The sequence below is a fragment of the Cryptomeria japonica genome, chromosome 11 (assembly GCF_030272615.1).
Source record: "Cryptomeria japonica chromosome 11, Sugi_1.0, whole genome shotgun sequence".
NCBI classification, from domain to species: Eukaryota; Viridiplantae; Streptophyta; class Pinopsida; order Cupressales; family Cupressaceae; genus Cryptomeria; species Cryptomeria japonica.
Window position 1 is genome coordinate 153,027,238 of NC_081415.1, and position 8,488 is coordinate 153,035,725.

Below are 8,488 nucleotides of genomic sequence, written 5' to 3' on the forward strand. Positions count from 1 at the left end.
GCTAACGCGACAGGAAATTGTGTCCTATCACATGAAGTTCATACTTAGTAACCTAAACAAATTTCAATATAACCACCACATACTTGTTCTCCTTGACATGTGTGTGAGAAAAGTGGTACATTGAATGGCTAAAGCTGTAGTAAATTCTACAACAAAACCAAATAAGTAATGCCGCGTCAAAGTGACCCTAACAAATATCAGTATCAATATTATTACCATGAACTTTTAAGCATTGTAACATAAATTTGAAAATCAATTAAAAGGGATCTAGAAGTTACTCGGAACATTGGAACCGGTGACAATACAGTGAAATCCAGATATATTATGCAGATTATAACCTAGGTCGTGCAATCTTAGAATAAAATACAAACATACTAAAGTTCATAGAATTTTAGTCAATGAAATATATGTAAAAAGTCTTTGGAATAAAACAGTACAGAAAATTTTTCATCAATCTTTTGAATTAAATTTTCTGATTCATCATAAAATGGATTGTGATTCACAAATTATAAACTTGTAACATAATTTCTTTCAAAATTTGTAACATATATAAATATGTTATTTTGTCACTTACATATAATATCTTTACTTGTTCTATCTGAAAATTTTGCTGGCTCTATCACCGTGTCTAGTATGTTTTTTTCCAGTTTTTATTTCAACTATTTCTATCCACCACTGTGTCTCAGTTGGATCACTTTCCTGCTTTTTTGCGGCATAATATTGACCTTCTCAATTTAGTTCACCTCAAACCGTTTAATGGGATTTATAGACATTGTGGTGATGAAGCTATTCCTGACTCCTGAGGGTTTGTATAGATTTCTGGTCTTCATATTTTGGGTGGGAGATAGTTTGGTCATTAGTTCTAAGATCCTTGATTGGAGAGTTTTAGATCACTGGCCTAAATTAAATTTTCTACCACTTCTTTTTCAGCTTTTTTACAGGGGAGGAATAAATCCCAAAAATGCTATGAGTGACATTTAAAAATACAAACAGAAATAAAAGCTTCAGCTTGACTATTCTGAAGCTTATGTGGGTATAGAACTCTTGCGCACTATTTTGATTTATAACTTCAAAAATAATTGCTTGGATTTTACTATCGCATTTGTCATGGAAAAAAGGGCTCAAAAGGAAAGCAGGGGAATGCTTCAAAAACAAAGAAAGGTGCATTAAATTAACATAGTAGAAGGAACTATGCAAAATAAATGAATCACTTCTTCGAAAAGGCGTTAGTCTGTGTCCATGGTGTCCAGCGCAATGTCCAATGGCGTCTTGACTCGGTTGTCAGCTTCATTGATCAGCCTCTTTGATATCACCAACAACATCAAGGTTTTTATGCGTCTCCCGATTTTGTCAAAAATTTGTACTGCATTTTCAATCACCAGGTGAAAACCATTTCTTCCCTCATTGTCTCCACTGTATAACAGGAAGACGAGTCTTCTCTAAAATAATTTTTGCAATATGTGATATTCCTTTAAGAAGGGGTGTTCTGCGTAAATAGTCAGCTTGTTTAAGAAGGTCCGGCTTAGCAGCGATGAGATTCTTGAGCACTTCTGGACAATTAGAAAGATACCCATTATAAAGGAGATACAAAGATACCCATTATAGAGGAGATAGCGTTTCAAGGATTCTATAAAAATTAAATGATGCTTTAAGGATACCTTTGCACCGCACAGTGCACAAGCGTTTGGCCATCTGTCCTACAGTAGTGCTGTGGAAGTGTTAAAGGCAAACGTTCTGCAACGATTTTCCCATGACCTTCCTCAACAGCTTTGAACAACGCAGTTTCACCGACAACATTGGCGATATATGGCAGATCAGTTTCAGCGGCATCACTGATGATATTTTGTGGGTCAGCTTCACCGGCATCAGTGATTTCACCGCCATCATTGATGATATTTTGCGGATCGGTATCACCAGCATCATTGACAATACTATGCGGATCAGTACCACCGGTATCGCATCAATAAAACTAAAAAGAACGTAACCTTAATCAGGGAAAAAAAACCAGAAATCATAAGTTTTATTATTAAAATTTCAAGAAAAGAGTGAAGATGTTTTTTTCCTGTTACTTACTCTTTAGTGTCAAACCCGTCTCACGCCTGAAAACATGCATAATTCACCGTCCAACGGTTTTGCAATTGGCAAATTGCTGAAAAGCAATTTAGTGATTACTGAAATGGCTGAAAACATTCCTTACACCTGTAGACCAAAAATAATTAAACTCTCTTTATTCGGCTATTTATGTTCTTTGTTTTATTCAGCGGAACTACAAAGAAATCCGCCCAGCCGTAAATGCTCTAACCCTAAATATAGCGAACTGAACGCAAAATTTTCTGAATGCATTGACTCCATCCGCCTCCTTTAGACAAATAATGAAAATCTGAAAAATTGGGCTGACGACCATAGGCAAAAATAAATCAGGGCTACGAACAAGAGGAACATGAATGGTATCAATCATTTAGGCAATATATTACCTCTAATACTGGTTGCCTTTCAGTAACAAAACCTTAGGCTAGCAGTATTTCCTTGGTAATTATATAGGTTTCGACTGCAATGGGATATGACTTAAGGCCCATAAAAGAGTCAGAAAGCAAGCAATATAAAAAATTCAAAGTCTGATACATATTTTAGTTGATACACATCTTAGATGATAACAATCATCTCCACAGCAGATACCTCTTGGTAGTGCTTCCATTGCAATCAAATAAGCTTCTTAATGCCTCTGTGAAGCCTTATGCACTGTTCACTCCACTAGAATTCTGAAAAAATAAAAGCAGCCCTAGGGTATAATCTCCAGTATTTTTAACTTGAAAGAAACATACAAATTGAAAATAATAAGATAAAAATTAAAAGAGATTGTTCACTTGAAAGTTTGTCTACAAACCACCCGTTTCCTACTCTAGATCACATGTTTAAAACAAATGGGTAAATAGACTGAGCCGTGGACACACTGATTGGTAGCGGTTTATACACACAATGGATGTTACCCTATATTGCGACAAAGGACACACTTCCGTCTGTCCAACAGCGAATAGCACTTGCAACATTCGTAAGTGAAAATTTAAATTCTCAAGTTAATGGATTGAAGTTGGTGTATCATATTAACATAGGTCAATTTCGAGATCAAACATGTGTACTTTTATTACATTGCGATCCAATACAATTTGATGACGAGGTACCTAAATAAAAATATCAACCATCATCTTATTCTATGAGGAAAATAAATATACAACTGTGAAGAAAGGGTTTACCCTTATTTAAGGCTAAAAATTGATTGGTGTTATATGAATTTTTATTTCCTGTTGCTAAATCCAGTTCACTTAGAGCAATAACTCTGAATCACAATATCAGTTCACATCATGTGTGACCCATTTTAAGGCTGAAAACATTCTGAAGAATCGATGCACTTACAGCCAGATATTTATAACTAACTGACAGAAGATTTCTCGGTAGTGAACTCAACTGTGATTTATGAAGTGCTTTTGTGCTAGCAATAACCCAAGAGTTGAGCTCTATAAAAAAAGTAGTAAAAATATGATTAAACGCAATTTTAGTAGATCAGTATTTTCTAGATTCTTCAATTTGAACATCAAGAGAAAACCGATTATTGAAATATGTAATGACTTTATCTAAAAAAAGGGTCAATTTTGAATTAGTGAATGTATGGCATAATACAAGACACATGAATCTAAGTACTCTATAGTCTAGAACTAGAAGAAGCAGAGAAGAGTTTCAAGATGTTATAATAAACCTAATCAAACTTCTTCTAATCATCGTCAGAGGACAGTGCCTAAAATTGATCAAATTAAATGCTAATGGTATACCTTGAGAAAAAATGTTTACATAAAAATATCAGAACTACCATCACTGTTTTAAACTACCTTAATAGATACAGAAATAAAAACTATATGCTAATATCATCAGTGTTAATTAAGTTCCAGCAGGAACTAATAACTCTTAATAATGAATGGCTTTATTTACTTATATAACCAATAAAATTTAATGTAAAGAGGGGATAAAATTATGATGCAAATGTGCCAAGATTCGAGATAATAGGCCTTTAGTCTAGTGAGGTGTTGTATTTGACTATTATGTCTGCCCTTTCAACTTCATAGTTTCACAGCCCACGTCTTGTTCAGAGGGTTACCGTATTGAGTTGTTTTGCTTGTTAAAAATGTTCGTAGTTAATCCCATTGTACTGTACCACCAGCCTTGCAATAAGTCAAAACAAAAATGAATTAGCACTTCATAGTGAAAGTTGCGGGTTAAAATGTAACGATTTAGCAGTACCCAAGGTCTAAGCAGGTTTGAACAATATGATCAGTCAGAGAAGCATAAATAAAGAGAAAGAGAATATTGAATCATAGACAATCAAATTTTAAAAGAATACCTAATGGCTGATAGGATACATGCACTCATCTAGTGTTTAAATGTGAGTGTTCTTTTCACGACTTCACAATTTATTTTCCTATTTCTACGGTATTTGCATCCTAGATGTGAAACATAATCATCCAAGTATTTCAAACTTTTAATCTAGAGAGAAGGCAGTGAAAACCTAGGTTGAATTAGCATAACACCAAGTTAGATAAAAAGCAATAAACCATCCCCATAATGCCCAAAAATACTTGAATGCTATGTACACACTAATAAAGTTGGATATTTTTTCTGCAAACATGTGAGTGAGTAGTTAAGATGAAGGGTTGCATTTATAGCAACTTTACGTATATAAGATAAGAGCTTACTAGGATAGCTTATACATACTTTGTACAAGTATTCTGAAGCATTTGACATTCACTAATCATCATCTCTTCCTTGTACCAGATTACACAGTTTTAGGGGCCGAGACATGAAGCATTTGACATTCACTAATCATCATCTCTTCCTTGTACCAGATTACACAGTTTTAGGGGCCGAGACATGAAGAAAAGGGAAGGCCTTACAATATCTTTTGTGATCAATTCTACTCTCAAAGGACCATCATCAAACTGAGCTACATATGCATACCCTTATGTCTGAAACTTTTGTGCTATGCATGCAGCAGCATAAATGTCCTCTACAAACTCCCTGAGAATGTTGAAAATTAAGTGTTTTGTTAATAATTATCATCATTGTAAAATAAAAAACTCTATTAAAATATAAATAACTTGTTAGGACAAAAAAAAAGGATTTAGTGCCTTCACCGAGAACAGTGTGATGAAATAGTACGATAGTTCCAGTAACTGTTGTCAATGTATCTTTAATGCCAAGTCTCTCCAATCAATAGAAGGTAAGAATGTGATTTATCATCAGCTAGAATAGTAAACATGGGCTTCAAAAGCTGCATATCGCAAACATGAAATTAATGCAATTACTAATGCCATTTATTTTCAGACAAGGATTTGATAATGTTGCTGACATATGGTTTAAGAAAATGTATGTCAATATCTATTACATTCTTATATTTATATCATAAAATTGTATGCTTAACATTTCTATTCTCCTCAATTCAGGTGCATTAGTAAGCTGCAATATTGATGTTATTGGATGTTTTTTGTTGAGGTTTTGATTTGACAACTTTGTTGACCTCAATGTGTTCTTGGTTGCCATTGTTACCTTGACCTCCTATTGATGTCACCATACAGGTCATCCCACTAGGAGTGAAGAACATGGACTTACCTAATTTCCTTGTACCAGAATAAGAGACTGAGCCCCTAGAAAAGAGGCATCCTTTTGGTTTTTTTTTTTGATCTTGAGATAGTTTCTTGAGAATGATTTTAAGTCTCCTTGATGGTGATTCTTCAGCAGCTAAATCATGTTTTAAATTATATTTAATAGAGGAATGTTTTTAGATCATAATTAAAATGTTTCAGTTAATGTAGTTGTGGATCCACACTGAGTACTCAATTATATTATTTCCTTTGATATCTGAAGTCCCACGTCCCTGAGGAGCTATGGGTTTATTCCATGTATCCATATTGACAACAAACTGAGATACTTTTTGGTGCAGATTAATAAATTTTTTCTAGAGAAGCCTTGGTATCTTTAGGTTTTCCTGAGAAACAGAGTTCAGCAAGTTCCCCGCATTGTATTCAGAAAGGTTTCAGCAATCTTTCACAAACATTTTTCAGGAAATAGACATGAAGTGCACAAATTATCACTACAATCTACAGATATATTTTCCACATGAGACACAAGTCAACAAAAAGAAAACAGTGTCTTCGTATTTAAATATGGAATTCTCTTAGAAGGTATCCAATTTATTTAATAATTAACACACTCTGCGTTACCCAGAAAACCGTGGTTAAACAAATCTGGCCATCTAGAAATGTAAATGAAGAAATCTACGTCTTCTATACTATTCAGGGAGCTCCTCACACTTTCAAAATAAAGTTCCTATGGAACCATATCAATTTTTTAATTTAATATCCTAGGTGATTAAGATTTGTTATTTTATTTTCTTTTATTCTGACTACAGAGATATTGCTGCTGTGAATAATAAAACTATTATTAACAGTCAAACCTGTCTAAAGCCTGAAAACATGCATAATTCACCGTCCAACAGTTTTGGAATTACCAGAATTGCTGAAAAGCAATTTAGTGATTACTGAAATGGCTGAAAACATTCCTTACATCTGTGAACCAAAAAAAATTAAACTCTCTTTATTCGGCTATTTATGTTCTTTGTTTTATTCGGCGGAACTACAAAGAAATCCGTCCAGCCGTAAATGCTCTACCCTTAAGTATAGCTAACTGAATGCATTGATTCCATCCGCCTCCTTTAGACCATAGGCAAAAATAAATCAGGGCTATGAAAAAGAGGAATAGGAATGGTATCAATCATTTAGGCAATATATTAACTCTAATACTAGTTGCCTTTCAGTAACAAAGCCTTAGGCTAGCAGTATTTCCTTGTTAATTATATAGGTTTTTACTGCAATGGGGTATGACTTAAAGCTCATAAAAGAGTCATAAAGAAAGCAATATAAAAAACTGGTACATATTTTAGTTGATACACACCTTAGATGCTAACAATCATCTCCATAGCAGATACCTCCTGTAGTCCTTCCATTGCAACCAAACCTAATGCCTCTGTGAAGCTTTCTGCACTATTCACTCCATTAGAATTATGAACAAATAAAAGCAGCCCTAGGGTCTGATCTCCAGTATTTTTAACCATATTTTCAAGTTGAAACATACAAATTGAAAATAATAAGATAAAAATTGAAAGAGATTGTTCCCTTGAAATTTCGTCTGCAAACGACCCCTCTCCTACTCTGGATCACCTGTTTAAAACAAATGGGTAAATAGACTGAGCGGTGGATACACTGATTGGTAGCGCTTTATACACGATGGATGTTACCCTATATTGCTACAAAGGACACACTTCCGTCTGTCCAATAGGAAAAAATTTAATCAAAACAACAAAACTTAAAAAGCGTAACCTTAATCAGGGAAAAGAAAACTAGAAATCACAAGTTCTATCATTAAAATTTCAATAAAAGAGTGAAAATGTTTTTTTTTCTGTAACTTACTATTTAGGTTTCAGTTTGTGCTTTTTGTGAGAATGTTTTCATCCGCCTGTCTATTACAATGTATGCACAGAAGAACGAGAATTCAGAGCCCTAAAACTCTGCAAGACATGCACGCAATAAAACAAGAAAATAAATATGAAAAATTTCGGGGAATGACATTTGTCACCCTCGAGCAGGAACCATGCAACCGATGACTACAGTTACAACTTCCAATAAAAGGTTTTCTTAATGCAACTTGCAACAAAAGGCGTGTGTCACAGATATTACGCTTTAAATTATCCACTTTGTGTTAGTTCCACGCCGTTTGAGTTGCTGTTTTGTACGAGGTTTGTTAGTTTCAATAGTACTCGCAAATCTCCTGACGGGGATAATTTTAAGCGTAATATTTGTGATTTGACAAGAAAACCATCATTCCATTCCAATAATATACGTTCCATCTTTTGGAGAAGCCTATTATTCCATTCCATTCCTTTTATAATATTCAAAGAAGGTTATACGTTACATCATTTATGCATGTCTGCTCACACAGTACCACGGGCTTCCCTTTACGAAATTGTGAAGCTTGTTGGGCTTTTTTTTAATTTTCTTAATGAATTTTGATATCCGTTACATCTATTCTTTACTGTGTATATACAGATAGTTTTGTATGTATATTTTTATGGCTTTTAACCTATATTTATATGGTAATAGTACTCACTTATTGTAGGATGAACTTTGGTTCAAATTTTCTTTTTGAATTAATTATAAGGATATCAAAAGATCAAAAAAAAAATCCAAAGTTTAACGGAAGAGGCCTCGCCTCAACCACGCTAGATCATAGAGAAGTAACACATTAGTTACATAGCATAGAAGAGAAAGCTAAGATAAAATATCATTAAGATCCTCGACCTAGGCGGTCCAGCCCTCGGGACCTTCCATCCAGGCAATACTTTTCTTATCTTGAATTTGAGACAGCATGGAAATTTGCTGATCGATAG

General features: G+C 34.2%; 1 long non-coding RNA gene across 3 annotated transcripts; it reads right to left on the reverse strand.

Moving 5' to 3' along the window:
- Positions 1 to 535: 535 nt before the first annotated feature.
- LOC131859753 (uncharacterized) lies at positions 536 to 7,724 on the reverse strand. 3 transcript variants are annotated; one of them, XR_009359330.1, is made up of 7 exons: positions 7,512 to 7,724; positions 6,997 to 7,262; positions 5,181 to 5,317; positions 4,762 to 5,064; positions 2,074 to 2,199; positions 1,659 to 1,969; positions 536 to 1,550 (listed from the first exon to the last, which is right to left on the reverse strand). It is a non-coding gene; the product is annotated as an uncharacterized LOC131859753 (long non-coding RNA). The 3 variants fall into 3 exon arrangements; XR_009359328.1 differs by having other exon boundaries at positions 1,659 to 1,931; positions 6,997 to 7,369; XR_009359329.1 differs by having other exon boundaries at positions 6,997 to 7,369.
- Positions 7,725 to 8,488: the final 764 nt, after the last annotated feature.